Below are 15,222 nucleotides of genomic sequence, written 5' to 3' on the forward strand. Positions count from 1 at the left end.
GATAAACAAAATGTGGTCTAAACGTGCAATGGAATATTATTCAGTCTTTAAAAGAAAGGAAATTCTGACATTTGCTACCACAGGGATGAACACTGAGGACAGTGAAATAAGCCAGACATAAAAAAGACAAATATTGTACAATTCCTCTTATTGTGACATATCTAAAGTTGTCAAATTCATAGAGACAGATGGTAGAAGGGTGGCTGTCAGGAGTAGGGGCAGAGGGCATAAGGGGTTATTGTTTAATGGGTACAAAATTTTACTTTGCAAGATGCCAAGACTTCTGTGGATGGGCGGTGGTGACAGCCACTCAGTGATGTGAATGTACTTCACACCATTGAACTGTGTACACTTAAAAAATGGCTAAGATGGTCAATTTTATGTTATGTGTATCTAATCACAATTTAAAATGTTTAAACTTTTTTTTTCTAAATGCCAGAGAAAGAAAGATTGCTTGAAAGTATCCTAGACAGCTTCCTGGAGGAGGTGTCATTTGAGTGCGATCCAAGAAGGAGAGTAGGATTTACCTGGAGAACAGGACTTGGGCATCCCAGGCAGGGGACAGCTTGAGCAAAAGCATGGAGGCCAGGACGGGCTGCAGGGTGTGGGGTCAGAGAGGCGGCAGCAGGGCATCTGGAGCTGGGGTGGGGGGAGACGAGGCTGAAAAGTAGACTGTACCCACCCCACAGGGGCCTCTGGGCCTCTGTCAGAGAAGAGACATTTATAAACATCAGCCGTGAGGGAGCCAGACCCACGGTGCCATGGCTCCATCAAGACAGCCATTCGGGAAGGGAAAGACTTGGGATCGGCTCTGGACAGTCGTGGAAAAATAAACATGTCCCTGGACATTCAGGAAACGCTCGGCAAGGCTGTGTCCAGGCGGGGCTGTTTGCTTATTTGTGACTTTCCTGCTTTCCATCACCCTGTCAGCAGCCACCCTGCCCCAATCCTGACCCTGACACCTGGCCCAGCCTGGCCTCAGTCATTGGCTTCAGAAGATAACTGACCCCCGGGAGGGGAAGGCAGGCAGGCCGGAGGGGCGGCACACACGGGGTTGGCGGGTGAGTGTGCGTGTCAGAGTGCATTTGCACACAAGCGGGTCTGGAAGCATTGTGATTAGCAAAAGATGTGTGTGCATCTGTGTTTGCACACATGTGCACGAGTGGATCTGTGTGTACATGTGAAGGCTGATACATGTCAGTGTGTGTGTGTGTGTGTGTGTGTGCGCACATGCATGTGTGTAGGTGAGCAGTGGGGGATGAGGCAGTACAGACCCAGCCCCAGAGGGACTGGGTTCAAATCCAAACTCAGGCAAGTTACTTATCTTCTCCATGCCTCGGTTTTTATACCAATTAAATGGAAAAATAACATTACCCATCCCATAGGTTGTGGAAGGACTCAGATGAACTGGTGGATAGAAAGCACTTGATGAAACGGTGCTGGTACAGAGTAAGCACCTGACAAGTGCTAGCAGTGATTATTCATAAGGGCACCTGTGTGTGTGTGTGTGTGTGTGTGTGTGTGTGTGTGTGCGCGCGCGCACACACAACTGTGTGTCTGCGTGGGTTCCGAGGGTGGAAAGGTGAGCAGCTTTGCAGTCAATGAACATCAATGCACTCAAGGGGGGAAGAGCAGCCATGAGCAGCCAGGTGCCCGCCCCCGGCGCTTCCCCAGCCTGGCACCCAGCCCCTAGGAGCCTGGGCCCAGCCTCCCCGTAGGGGCAAGCAAGGCCTTCGGGCAGCTTCCTTCTCTGCAGCCCTGGCTTTGTAGAGCAGGCCCTACTCAAGGCGGCCGCTTCCTGCCTTGGGCTGCTCAAGCCTCCTCTTCTTTTGCCATTTCCTCAGGCTGGAGGATCACGGGTACTTTTTTCTATCAAAGGCCACTGACCCCAAAAAGAAATCAAGCGAGGGTCATATAAAAAAATCAACTTAATCTGGGAACTGTTTTTCCTTGAAGACAAAGGAACTCAACCCCTCTGCTTTTTAAATCAAGAACAGTAAGTGGCGCCAATTCTAGAAAAAAAAAGTCCTCAATTTCATACTATGTGAAATTGCTTTATAAAGGATAAAGCACTTTACAGATGTGAGGAAGTCTTCTCTCTGAGAGGCACAGCACGCCCCCTAGGCAGGGGAGGGCCTAGGAAGGGGGAAGAGAAAGACCAAAAAGAAACCTATGGTTTGGAGCTGAGCAGTTCACCCAGAATGTGAACCTCTCAGGTCCAGCCTCCTGTGTTCATGCTGGCTAACCACTGCCCTCTGTTCCTGAACTGCTAGAACTCTCAACCCTTCAGAGGCTAAACCCCAATAGGGGGCTTTGGAATCAGCCTGGCCTGTTACCAGCAGGGCCCACTATGTTAAACACTGTGTCCCTGGAATTTTTTTTTTTTTTTTTTTTTTTTTTTTGTCCCTGGAATTGTACAATCCAGGGGCTCACTTTCCAGCTATGGGAATTGGGCTGTAGTGGGATATAGGGTCACCCCCAAAAGGATATGCCTATGTCCTATCCCAGAACCTGAGAGTAAGTTACCTTCTATGGCAAAAGGTGTGAGTAAGCAGAGGATCTCGGGAGGAGCTTGTCCTGTATTATCTAGGTAGATCCTAAATCCGATGACAAGTGTCCTCAGAGAGGCAGAGGAAGATCTGAGAGAGACAAGAGAGAAGACAGGGACGCAGCCCTGAGGCAAAGGTGAGGCAAAGACGAAGGCCAAGATTGGCAGGAGAACAGTAAGAGTTCCTTTCTCCTAGACTTTTTTGAGGATTAAGTAATGAAAAGAGCATGCAGTTAGTTGCAGAACTCAGGATCCTGCTTTAAGATTTGGGCTGACAGGGGATCCCCGGATGGCTCTGCGGTTTAGCGCCTGCCTTTGGCCCAGGGCGCGATCCTGGAGTCCGGGGATCGAGTCCCGCGTTGGGCTCCTGGCCTGGAGCCTACTTGTCCCTCTGCCTGTGTCTCTGCTTCTCTCTCTCTACCTATCATAAATAAAATTTTTAAATCTTAAAAATAAAAAATAAAAAAAAAGATTTGGGCTGACAGCATGAACAGTTGTGTCCCAAACACTCATTGCCAGGGACGCATGGTAAGACTCGGGATCAGTGTTGTAAGGAGAATTTTGAGTTTCTTTTTTTCTTTTTTTAAAGATTTTATTTATTTATTCATGAAAGACACACAGAAAGAGAGGCAGAGACACAGGCAGAGGGAGAAGCAGGCTCCATGCAGGGAGCTCGACGTAGGACTCCATCCTGGGTCTCCAGTATCACACCCCAGGCTGCAGGCGGCACTAAACCGCTGTGCCACCCGGGCTGCCCGAATTTTGAGTTTCTTGTCTGCTTTGGAGGCCCCAAAGCCTGGTGCTCTGCCTTCCTCACCTCCTGACTCCGAGCAATAGTCTAGAGCTACCCAGTTTCCATATCTCTCACTGTCCCCCAATATCTAGTCTCTCCCTTCTTCCTTTTAGTAGCAGCCACCAGCGAGCATCAGCTGAAGATGCGGCTCTCCAACTAGAGACTTCATTTCCCAGACTCCCTTGCAGCTGGGCGTGGTCCTCTAAGCCCCAACCAATGGGATGTGAGAGGAAGTGATGTGTGTCCTGAGAAGGGAGAGGCTTGCCCTCCCGTTTCCCCGCCCCTTCCGGGAATCTCCCAGGAGGACTGGCAGAGTCTCCTTCCGCCGGGCGGGTGAGGACAGCAGCCTGGGGGTGCGCTGTTGGACGCTGGAGCCGTTAGCCACGTGGGCCTATTTATGTTAACTAAAATCAAATAAGATTAAAAACTGGGTTCCTCACTCACTCTGGCCACCTTCACGTGCTCAGCCGACACACATGGCCTGGGGCTACACTGAGCAAGCTCTCGTCATCACCAGAAGCTCTGCTGGACAGCACTGTCCTGGAGGATGCGGAGCCACAAGACAGAAGGAACCTGGGTCCTTGGACCACTTTGAGGAGCAGAGCACCCTGCAGCCTCCCTTCCCCAACTGCCATCACCTTGTATTTTTACAAGAAATAAACCATCTTTGTTTGCCAATGCGGCCAAACAAATATCCTAATAAATACTTTATTTAAAAAATCATTTAGGGGCACTTGGGTGGCTCAGTGGGCTAAGCCTCCAACTCTTGATTTCAGCTCAGGTCATGATCTCAGGCTTGTGGAATTAAGTCCTGAGTTGGGCTCCACGCTCAGTTGAGAGTCTGCCTGAGATTCTCTCTCCCCCCCTACCCCCACCCCACCGCTTGTGCTCTCCCTTTCTCTCTCAGACAAGTAAATTAATAAATCTTTTTTTTTAATTAATTTATTTATTTGAGAGAGTGGGAGAGAAACGGAGAGAGAGCACAAGCGAGGAAGAGGGGCAGAGGGAGAAGCAGACTCGCCCACTGAGCAGGGAGTCTGACTTTGGGCAGATCCCAGGTCTGTGGGATCCTGACCCCAGCTAAAGGCAGACACTCAAATGACTGAGCCACCCAGGCACCCCTAAATAAATATTTTTTTAATCATTTAAGTTACCAGAGACAGCTTCTATTGTTTGCAACTAATAATGTTGACTGTTAGAAAAACAAGTAAAACAAGAAAGGAAGAAAGGGGAGTTGCTGTTGTGGTCTGGGGGAGCAGGGAGGGCTTTCTTGGGGGAAATGCTATTTATGCCAAGTCCACTGCTACTCGCTCTGTCCACAGCAATGAAACTGGGGCTAGCTTTTTGGGTCATACAGTGCCCAGGCCAAAGTGGAGTACACAGTGTGAGAGAGAATGGCCCTCCCCCCAGATGGACCTAGACTTATTCAGCCACAGAAAATGGCAGATCCCAGTTCTGAGGCAGAAAATGTGTAAGATGAGCCATGTTATACCCGTTAGCAAGGACTCTCCAAAGACCATGAGGGTACTGTCAAAAGGACTCCAGAGCCACCTGAAGTGCCCCCCTTGGACAAAGATGGGACAAGTAAGGCATTAATAATAAACCTAACTGCAATGGGCTTGAAATGCATCAATATGTTTACATCTATAAGTTCATAATGATACTAAAAGCAAACAAACCCAGGAAAATAATAGGAAACTAACTTGTCCTTTTGAAGACTCATAAATAAAAGGACAAACCCAGACTTTATGCTCCTTTTCTTCTATCAACTATACTCGGTAACCAAATGGTAGGTGAAGAGAACTTTCTCTTTGCTAGCAAAGGAAGAAGGAATGATAGTTTTTGCAGCCCCCTGTGAATTTATGGATCTAGGTATTGAGTATCAGTGGTCCCTAATATCATAAAGAGACGACCAGACATTATGTGTCTCCTGTTGGACGAATATACCACCACAGAGTAGCCTTGCCAAAAAGAGAAGAAAAAAGAAAAAAAGCTAAAACAAAACAAACAAACAAAAACCCTAAATCTGATCAAACCTCTAGATCCAACTTCCAATTTATAGGACATTTAGAGTCCAGAGGAGGTTTGCAATACCTCCTTAGAAAATTCAGAGTATGAGAAACTCTTCTGAACAACATTCTAGTTTCCTCAACAAATCAACTTCAGGGAAAAACTTAAAAACAGATGAGGCCCTTTTGGATTGAAAAAGACTTAATCAACTAACCACAATTGTGCAGACCTTATTTAGATCCTGACTCTGACAACCTAGATTTTTTTTTTTAAGTATGACATTAATGAGATATTTGGAAATTCAGATAATGACCAGATATTTGATGATCTTAAGGAGTTACTATTCTTCTAGGTGTGATAATGGTATTATCAGAGGAATGATGTGATGTGCGGGATTTCCTTCAGTATAATCTGGAAAGGACAGAACTATGCGGGAAGGTGGATGGAAGGAAATGTCCATGCACTGATAATTGTTGGGGTTCCTTGTACTCTTCTCTTTTTGCTTGTATATGAAAATTCCTGTTTGACATCTTCGTAAAGACCCCTTTGGTATCTTTATCTGTTTGAGATTTTCTAAAAATATAAATATTCTTCAATAATTCACCACACATACAATCCCAAGGCACAAACTAAGATGATGGGCCTAAGGAAGAATTTGGTTTCGGCTGCCTTCTCCACCCCACCCACATCCACCTCCCTTTCCACCAGCCCACCCACTGGTCCCAAGCCCACAATCCCAAGCAATTTTATCTCAGGGACCCCAATAACCTTCCCTGCCACTGGGTCCCTTTGCTGTAGTGTAAGTAACTGCTTCATTGAAATACAGTTCACACATCATCCAATTCACCCGTTTAAAATGTACAGCTCAGTGGGTTTTGGTGTAGTCACAGAACTGTGCGACCATCACCACAGTCAATGTCAGCACATTGCCACTGGGTCCTTATCATGCTCACCTTCCAAAAGTTCTTAATACCTTCAAATCCTACACAGGAAGAAGTGGAGTCTTGTCCTTTCTCTCCCAGGAGAGAAGGAGGCATCTGCCTTTCTGCCAGTTTTCCTGCAATGATACAAGTCCCACGTATCATTTATATTACACACAGGCACAGACACACGCACACAGAGTGCCGCCTCGCTGGCCACCCCACCACAGAACGATGGTCCTCCACCCATCGAGGAACCACTCAGTACGAGCAGAGGGCTCGACAGGAACGAGTAGGTCATCCAGAGGTGAAGAAGCAGGAGATGGAGAAATCCTGGCTGGGCGGAGGAGACTAGAGTGGGCTCCTCGCCAGGAGGGGCTGCAGGTGCCCCTGCCCACAGGGCTGGAGGCTGCTCCCCTCTGCCCTCCTCCCAGGCAGGAATGTCCTGTGCCCTCAGCACCCCTTGCCTGTCCTCCCATCTCACTCCTGAGGCCTGCAAATCATGCAGGCCACTAAGCCTGGGCAGTCACACCTTTCAAAGCAGTCGTTTCCTTTATTTGAGGGCAAGAGACGTTTCCACTGCGGGCAGGCCAGCCAGGAGCCCTTTCTCCTTCCCGTCCTTCCTTCCCAAGGAATCAATCTTCTTAAACTTTATCCTCCCAGAGACCATCTGGATGAAAACCATTCAGGAAACTCGGCTGGGTACTAAGCCTAGAGCTCTCATCCATCTTGCCCTGTCAGAGCCCAGCATCCTGGCCTTAAAGAATCCCTACAGCTGGGGCCACCCTGGGCCTCCTGCACTGGAGGAGCCTTGGAGTCTTCTCCGGCCCTTGCCCTATTGCTAGACCCTTGGTCTCACTCTATGTCTTCCAATTATAATATTCAGAGAAGGGGTGTGATAGAGTGGGAAAAATCCAAATGGACCCAGGGCTGTAAGCTTTCTCTGCTGCGTGACCTTGGCCAAGCGACCTGACCTCTCCAAGCCTCAGTGTCCTCACCAGTAATGGTAAAAATCAAATCAGATAATGTCCTTTAAATTTATCCTCCTCCTCATTAATTCTGCTTGAGCCTGCTTGCTATTCCTTGGATTTGCCAACCATCCTCCCACCCCACGGCCTTTTCACTTGTTGTTCCCTGTACTTGAAAGCTCTTTCTCTGGAGAGCCATATGCGTGGCCCACTGCCTATAGGTCTCAGCTCGCAATGTTGCCTTGCCAGAGAGGACTTCCTTGACCATACTATCTAAAAGGGACAGTCCTCCCACCCACCACCTCCCTCCCTCTCTATCCTTTATCCTGCTTTAATTTTCTTCAAAGCCTGTAATACTACTTAAGGCATTAGAGAGTGAAGTGTTTATTTTTTTAATTTAAATTCAATTTCCCAACATATAGTATAACACCCAGTGCTTATCACATCACGTGGCCTCCTTAATGCTCATCGCCCAGTTAAAGACCCCTTTCCCCACTAATTAAGGTATTAAAGAGTAAAGTGTTTATTTTATTTGTTTATTTTTATTTTTTTTAGTAAAGTGTTTATTGACTACCTATCCTCCTCATGAGAATATAAGTTCAGTGAAGACAAAGACCATGTATGTCTTGTTCCCACAACAAAACTTAACCAATAGAAGGATAAATGGTGGGTTGCATGAACACATTGCACAGGAGCGGGACCACCATAGAGACTCAGTAAATAGGAGTTATTGTTACTAATTTGGAGGCACTGAGAGTGGCCCACAGGGGGCTGGATTTCTCAGAATGGGTGGGGCTACAGAGAAGAACCCAGAGAACTCCCTGGCCTGAGGAGGATCTTGGGCTCCACCCACAGCCAGCCCTTTCCCCAGTGTCCTCAGGCGCTTGGTCCCGGGCAGGTAGGGGATTTGGAATGTCCTGAGGCAGGACACCTGTCACCCACACCTTGATGGGTGCCCAGAAATGGGGTCAATAGGAGGCTCTTCGTCCCCATAGGGAACCCAAGCATCAGAAGGGACTGGTCACCAGGACCGCATTTGTGATTGACGCCCCCCCCCACCACCACCACCACTGGCCAGGTAGGGAATCAGGCCAGGCCCAGTTAGAGGAACCAGAGAACATGGTCATGAATCTATCACCCTGAGATCTGAGGCTGGGCTCAGAGTTCTAGAGGAAAGAGCAAATCTGTGCAGAAGGCCCAGGTCCATCACTTTAACTGTGTGATTTCAGGCAAATCACTTAACCTCTCTGAGCCTCAGTCTCCCCCATCTGTCAGGTAGAAATAATAATATCCATCTTAAGATGCTGATAGAAGGATTGTTAAGAATAATATTAGCTAACACTTACTTTGCTCCGTGCCAGCAGTGTCACATTATCTCCTTTGATCCTCAAAACGTCCCTAATGTTAGACATCTGTATTCCTACTTTACAGAGGAAGAAACTGAGGTTCAGAGAGGGTACTGGCCAGCCACAAACCACACAGCTAGGATGAATCAGGGCAGAGCTGGATTCAAGTGTGCTGGTTGTAAAGCCCTGCGTTCACCACCACCCACAGAAGGCACTTGAGCACCTGGCCAGGCACAAACAAATTCCCAGTCAAGGTGAACTTTCTGCTTCCCTGAGCTTCAGGTCTGGGGGCAGATGAGCCCCACTACAGGGGATGAAGGGACAGGGAGCCAGATGGCCCTTACGTGGCCAGGTTGAGGCTGCAGCAACAGCCCCCACCCTGGCCCCGCCAAGCACTAGCAGCCTGGGCTGGCTTCAAGCTTCCAGCAGGTTGCAAGGAGCTCCTTCCCCAACACCTCGTCCCCCCAGGAATCAGGCTGGGCTCACCCCGCCCCTCCCCAGAGGAAGTTCAGCTAGGTCAGGCCTGCCCCTTTCCCACAGCCCCAGAGTGACCCTCCTCAGCTTTGCCCCTCACCTCGGGGCTGAGAATCTCCCAAGGTCCCCCGCCCAGGGCCTGCGGGCTTATGCTGCCATTGGTCTCGCGCCTTCTATAGGGGACAACCTAATTCACGCGTGACCCACACCAATAAATCAGGGAGGGGGAGGGGGTTGGGGACATTCATAAATCCATATCAAACAGTCCCCAAATTATGACAGATGACATGGCAGTCATAAAATTGCACAAGCAAAACTCACCAAGTCATTAATTTCATGGCCGTAGAAAATAAACAGACACATTTTTTCGCGGCCCTAATAAATTTTTAAAAACTCAAAGAATGGTCCATCTGCTTCGAATAATTTTTAATTTCCTATTCTGTCTCATTCCCATTAGCTATTCCACTGAGATATTTGCTAAATTCTTTCATTTACCTCCTCCCATCTGTATTCAATTACCCTATTCCCAAATAGAGTGAGTTTTTGTTTCTCCTAAGCACGGGACAAAATACCCCCGCCTGTACCTTAAAGCAAATGTTATGTGTGTTTTATTATCTGTTAGACCGTATGAGTCATTCTAACTCGATTGCCTGTGTGGAAAGGTTTGGAGAGCAATCTGATTTTGATGTTTTTTGGCTTGGGTGGAAAACACCTGCCCGATTCTCAAAGCTAATCTATTAACGTGGTAAATGCTGTAGCAGATGTTCCTGAGTGAGCGAGGGGCCGCGCTGGGCTGTGACCAGGCCCCGAGTGTCGGGCACACAGTGGAAATGCTCCGAGATCAGAGGCCAGAAACGTCACTGGGGGCCCGAGCTGTCACAGAGTCACCCTTCCTGGCTGCCCCCGGGCTCTGGCCCTCTGGCCACTCCTCGTGGCCTCCCCGGGCCCTCAGCAGCCACTCAAGATAGGACATTTCAAGGTCAGCTGGCTCACTCCCCTGCCCTCCTGTTTTTTACATAAGGGACACTGAGGTCCAGAGAAGAGATGTGCCTTGCACCAAACCACACAGAATCCTGAAAAAAGACAACATCCCTTTAGGCTGACCCTAATATTCCGCAGACCCTGCAAGTGAGCTGAGACTCATTTCGTGGAGCTGAGATACTGACGGGAGGAGGATTCTGGGAGCACACCTACACCTTCCCACCCTGTGCCTTCCACCCAGGAAAACAAGATCACTGTGGGCCTTTTTAGTCTAAAACTTTTCTATTCCATCTTTCCTCATCCTGCAGGAGTTGGGCCAGGCCTGCAGGAAGTGGGGTGAGGGGCCAAGAGCAAGGCTTTGGCCTTGGATGGGTTGGTCTCAACCCTGTGTGTACATGGGAACTGCAGAGCCCAGGAACATGGATTTCCAGGCCAAGCTGCAGATCTGGTGAGGAATCGGGGTCTCCAAAGATGCACATTGGAGGATCTATGTAGCTGCACTGTGGGTGCCCACACCCCATCACCCCTCATTCAATCCATGCGTGTCAGTGACTGCCTACTATGGGTATGGGCAACACTGCCTGAGAGCTTGCTCTGGCCTGGAATCATGTTCAGTAGACTCTCAAGACAGCCCACAGGTGCCAGGAACCTGACGCCTCCAAGAATATCCCTAAAGTGATGATGAATGGGAGTTGGTGTGCAAATATCCCAGTTCCATCCCCTCTTGAAGGCGACAATTCTGAGATGTGTTCTATACCTGTGGTTCTCAACCAGGTATGATCTTGCCCCTGGGGGACACTGGCAATGTCTGGAGATATCTTGTTGAATGGTTGCTACCTGCATCTAGTTGGTAGAGGCCAGGAGGCCGCTAAACATCCTACAATGCGTGGGACAGCGCCACCCCCCCACCAACCTCCAACCAATAATTATCCAGCCCAAAATATAGGTAGTGTGGAGGTTGAGAAACCCTAGTCTATATCCTCTCCCAGAGCTTCCCAATGGAACTAAGCCTCAGATGCCCACATCAATAACCTGCTCACTTAGGCCCATTCTCCCGGCTTCTTTCCCCTCCTTGGCCCACTTCCCCTGCTGTCCTATCAGCACTTCCCAGGACCACCTCTCACATAACCACTTTCACTCAAATCTTCATCTCAAGGTCTGCTTCTTGGGGACCCAACCTAAGACCATCCATTACTATAGTCATAGCAACAACCTTGGAAGATTCTCAAAGATCTGGGTTCCTATTTCAGCCATCTATACTCTTACCATATATATTCAGTTCCAGTGACCCACTGATGTGGTCACCTAAGGATACACGTATGAGGGCACACCAGATCATCCTGGCCAGGAGGCCTTTTGGTCCTATTCCAGTGGACCAGCTGATTGGAGCTGTGTTAACCCTGAAAAGTGACATTAGACTTGAGTACCAATTCAATATAATCACCTACCAGAATTTCAGCTGACTTTTTTATAGAAATGGATGAGGGGCACCTGGGTGGCTCACTTGGTTAGGCGCCAGACTCTTGATTTCAGCTCAGGTCTGCACTCAGTGGGGAGTCTGCTTCGCATTTTCTCTCTCTCCCTCTCCCTTTTCCCCTCCCCAGCTTAAATAAATAAATCTTTTTTTAAAAAGTGGATGAACTGATTCTAAAATTCATATGGAATTACAAGTGACCAGAACTAGCCAAAACAATATTGAAAAAGGAAAGAGTAGAAAGATTCATACTTCCTGATTTCAAAACTTGCCACAAAGCAACAGTAATCAAGATGGTAGAGTATTGATGCAAAGATAGATACGTAAATGGATAAAGTAAGATTGAGAGCATATAAACAGCCATATACTGTGGTCAACTAACTTTTTTTTCTTAATGTAGCCTGTATGCCCTGTGTGGAGTCCAATGCAGGGCTTGAACTCACAACTTTGAGTTCAAGACCTGAGTGAGATCAAGAGTTAGACAATTAACTGAGCCACCCAAGCATCCCTCAACTGACTGTCAATAAGGGTGTCAAGACCATTCAATGGAGAATCTTCAACAGGACGGCTGGATATCCACTTGCAAAAGAATGAAGTTGACTCCTTACCTCATGGCATATACAAATATTAACTCAAGATGCATCAAAGACCTTCGGCCATCAGAAAGGATGAATACACACCATTTACTTTGGCATGGATGGAACTGGAGGGTGTTATGCTGAGTGAAATAAGTCAATCGGAGAAAGACAATCATCTTATGGTTTCACTCATATGTGGAAGATAAGAACTAGTGAAATTGACTATAAGGAAAAGGAGAGAAAGTGAGTAGGGAAAAATTAGAGAGGGAGACAAACTATGAGAGACTCCTGACTCGGGGAGATAAACAAAGGGTTGCAGAAGGGGAGGCAGCTGGGAGGATGGGGTAACTTGGTGACAGGCATTAAGGAGGCACATGATGGGATGAGCACTGGGTGTTATATGTTAGCAAATTGAATTTTTTAAAGATTTTATTTATTTATTCATGAGAGACACACACAGAGAGAGGCAGAGACATAGGCAGAGGAGCTTGATGTGGGACTTGATCTCAGGATCCCAGCATCATGCCCTGAACCAAAGGCAGGCGCTCAACTGCTGAACCACCCAGGTGTCCCAGGCAAATTGAATTTAAATAACATATATTTTTAAAAGATGGATCAAGGCAACCTGGGTGGCCCACCGGTTTAGCGCCTGCTTCAGCCCAGGGCGTGATCCTGGAGACCCAGGATCGAGTCCCACGTCGGGCTCCCTGCATGGAGCCTGCTTCTCCCTCTGCCTGTGTCTCTGCCTTTCTCTCTCTTTGTGTGTGTGTGTTTCTCATGAATAAATAAATAAAATCTTGGGATCCCTGGGTGGCGCAGCGGTTTGGCGCCTGCCTTTGGCCCAGGGCACGATCCTGGAGACCCGGGATCGAGTCCACGTCGGGCTCCCTGCATGGAGCCTGCTTCTCTCTCTGCCTGTGTCTCTGCCTCTCTCTCTCTCTCTCTCTCTCTCTCTCTGTGCGACTATCATAAATAAATTTTAAAAAATTAAAAAAAATTAAATCTTTAAAAAAATAAAAGATGGATCAAAGACTTAAATGTAAAGGCTAAAACTATAAAACTCTTAGGAGAAAACATAGGAGTAAATCTCCATGATCTTGCATTTGGGAAAGTATTTTTAGATATGACCCCAAAAGTTTGAATAATAAAAGAAACAATAGTTAAACTGGACTTCATCAAAATTGAAATATTTGTGCTTCTAAGGACACCATCAATAAAGTGAAAAGACAACCGAGGGAGTAGGAGAAAATATTTGCAAACCATGTATCTGACAAGGAATTTGTATTATCAGGTTATCTATGAATTTAGAACTACTATTTTCTCCTGGTGAATTTTAATCTTACATATTTTTTTTCTCGAAAGATTTTATTTATTTATTATTTGAGAGAGAGAGAGAGTTGAGGGGGAAGGGCAGAAGGAGAGGGAGAAACCCAAGCCGACTCCACGCTGAGCTCAGAGCTTGGGGTGGGGCTCCAGCCCATACCCCCAGATCATGACCTGAGATCACAAGCTGAGCCAAAACCAAGAGGGACACCTGACTGACCGAACTACCCATGCACCCCCATACTGACCTTTTATTATCACCATACCTTCTATAGCCTTTTTGCCTTAAATCTATTTTGTCTGATAGTAATATAACTACACCAATTTTCTTTTGGTTAGTATTTTTCTCATCTTCTTTCACCATTCTACTTATAATTTTTTAAAAATCTGTCCTCATGTTTTAGATGTATCTCATGTAAGCAGCATTTGGCTATTCTTTTTAAAATCCAATCTCACAGTCTATGCATTTTAACTGAAGAATTCAGTCTATTTATATTTATAAAGATTACAAGTATATTTGGCTTTATATCCGTGATCTTATTTGGTATTTGTGGTTGTGGGTTTGTGTTTTTTTTTTTTTTTTAAGATTTTATTTATTTATTTGACAGAGAGAGAACGAGAGAGCACAAGCAGGGGGAGCGGCAGAGAAACCTGATGGTGGGGCTCAATCCCAGGACCCCCAGGATCTCGACCTCAGCCAAAGGCAGACACTTAACCAACTTGAGCCACCCAGGTGACCTTGGGTTGTTGGGGTTTTTATGATTTGTCCTGCTTCCTAAGGGCTTCTTTTCATCCTCTTTGTTGCATTGTTTTGAATTAAAGTTTTTTACTCCATTTTTCCCCCTAGCTACTAGTGTGGAAGAGAGGCATTCTACTTTATTTTCAATATTTTTTTTTTAAGTAATCTCTCCCCCTAGTGTGGGACTTGAACTTACAACCCAGAGATCAAGAGTCGCTATTCTCCACCAACTGAGCCAGCCAGCTGCCCCACTACTTCTTTCTTTATTGGTGACTTGGCATTTTGAAATGATTACCTAACTTAATATAGTCTAAAGTGAATCAGTATCTTACCCTTCTCCTGAACAATGCAAAGTACTTTAAAAGCTTTAATCCCATTTACTTAAGGTCCAGGCTTTTAGTTCCATCTCCTGTTTAACCCCACAGAATAGGCATTGTTTTTTGGACAATCGGTGTGTTTGTTTAGATTTACCCACATTTTTATTATTTTCTCAATTCAAATCGCTTCTTGTATATCAGACCTACTTCCTGAGACCATTTTTCTTCTCAAGTTTGTCCTTTAATGGAGGGGAGGGGGAGTCTGTTGTTTATAAATTCTCTCCGTTTTAGTATGGATGAAATGTCTTTATTTCTGCCCTTATTCCTGTGTTTCGCAGTTTTACTGAGATGATTCATGTACCATAACACTTGCCCTTTGAAAGTGTACAATTCAGTGGTTTTAGTATACTTAGTTTTACGAATATCCCATGATCTAATTCCAGAACATTTCATCACCCAAAACAGAAACCCCATACCCATTAGCTGTCACCACCTTCCCCCCACCCCAATGTCTGGCAGCCACGTATCTGTCTTGTTCTATGGATTTGCTTATTCTGCATGTTTCATATCAGTAAAATCATAGAATTTGTGGCCTTTTGTGGCTGGCTTCTTTTGCTTAGCCCAGTGTCTCCACGGTTCATCCTGCTTGTCACCTGCATCAGAACTTCATTCCTTTTTATGGCACTCTTACTATATGGATATACTATATTTGTTTATCCATTTCTAAACCGGTGGACATTTGGATTATTTC

Source organism: Vulpes lagopus, chromosome 3, assembly GCF_018345385.1.
Source record: "Vulpes lagopus strain Blue_001 chromosome 3, ASM1834538v1, whole genome shotgun sequence".
Taxonomy (NCBI): Eukaryota; Metazoa; Chordata; class Mammalia; order Carnivora; family Canidae; genus Vulpes; species Vulpes lagopus.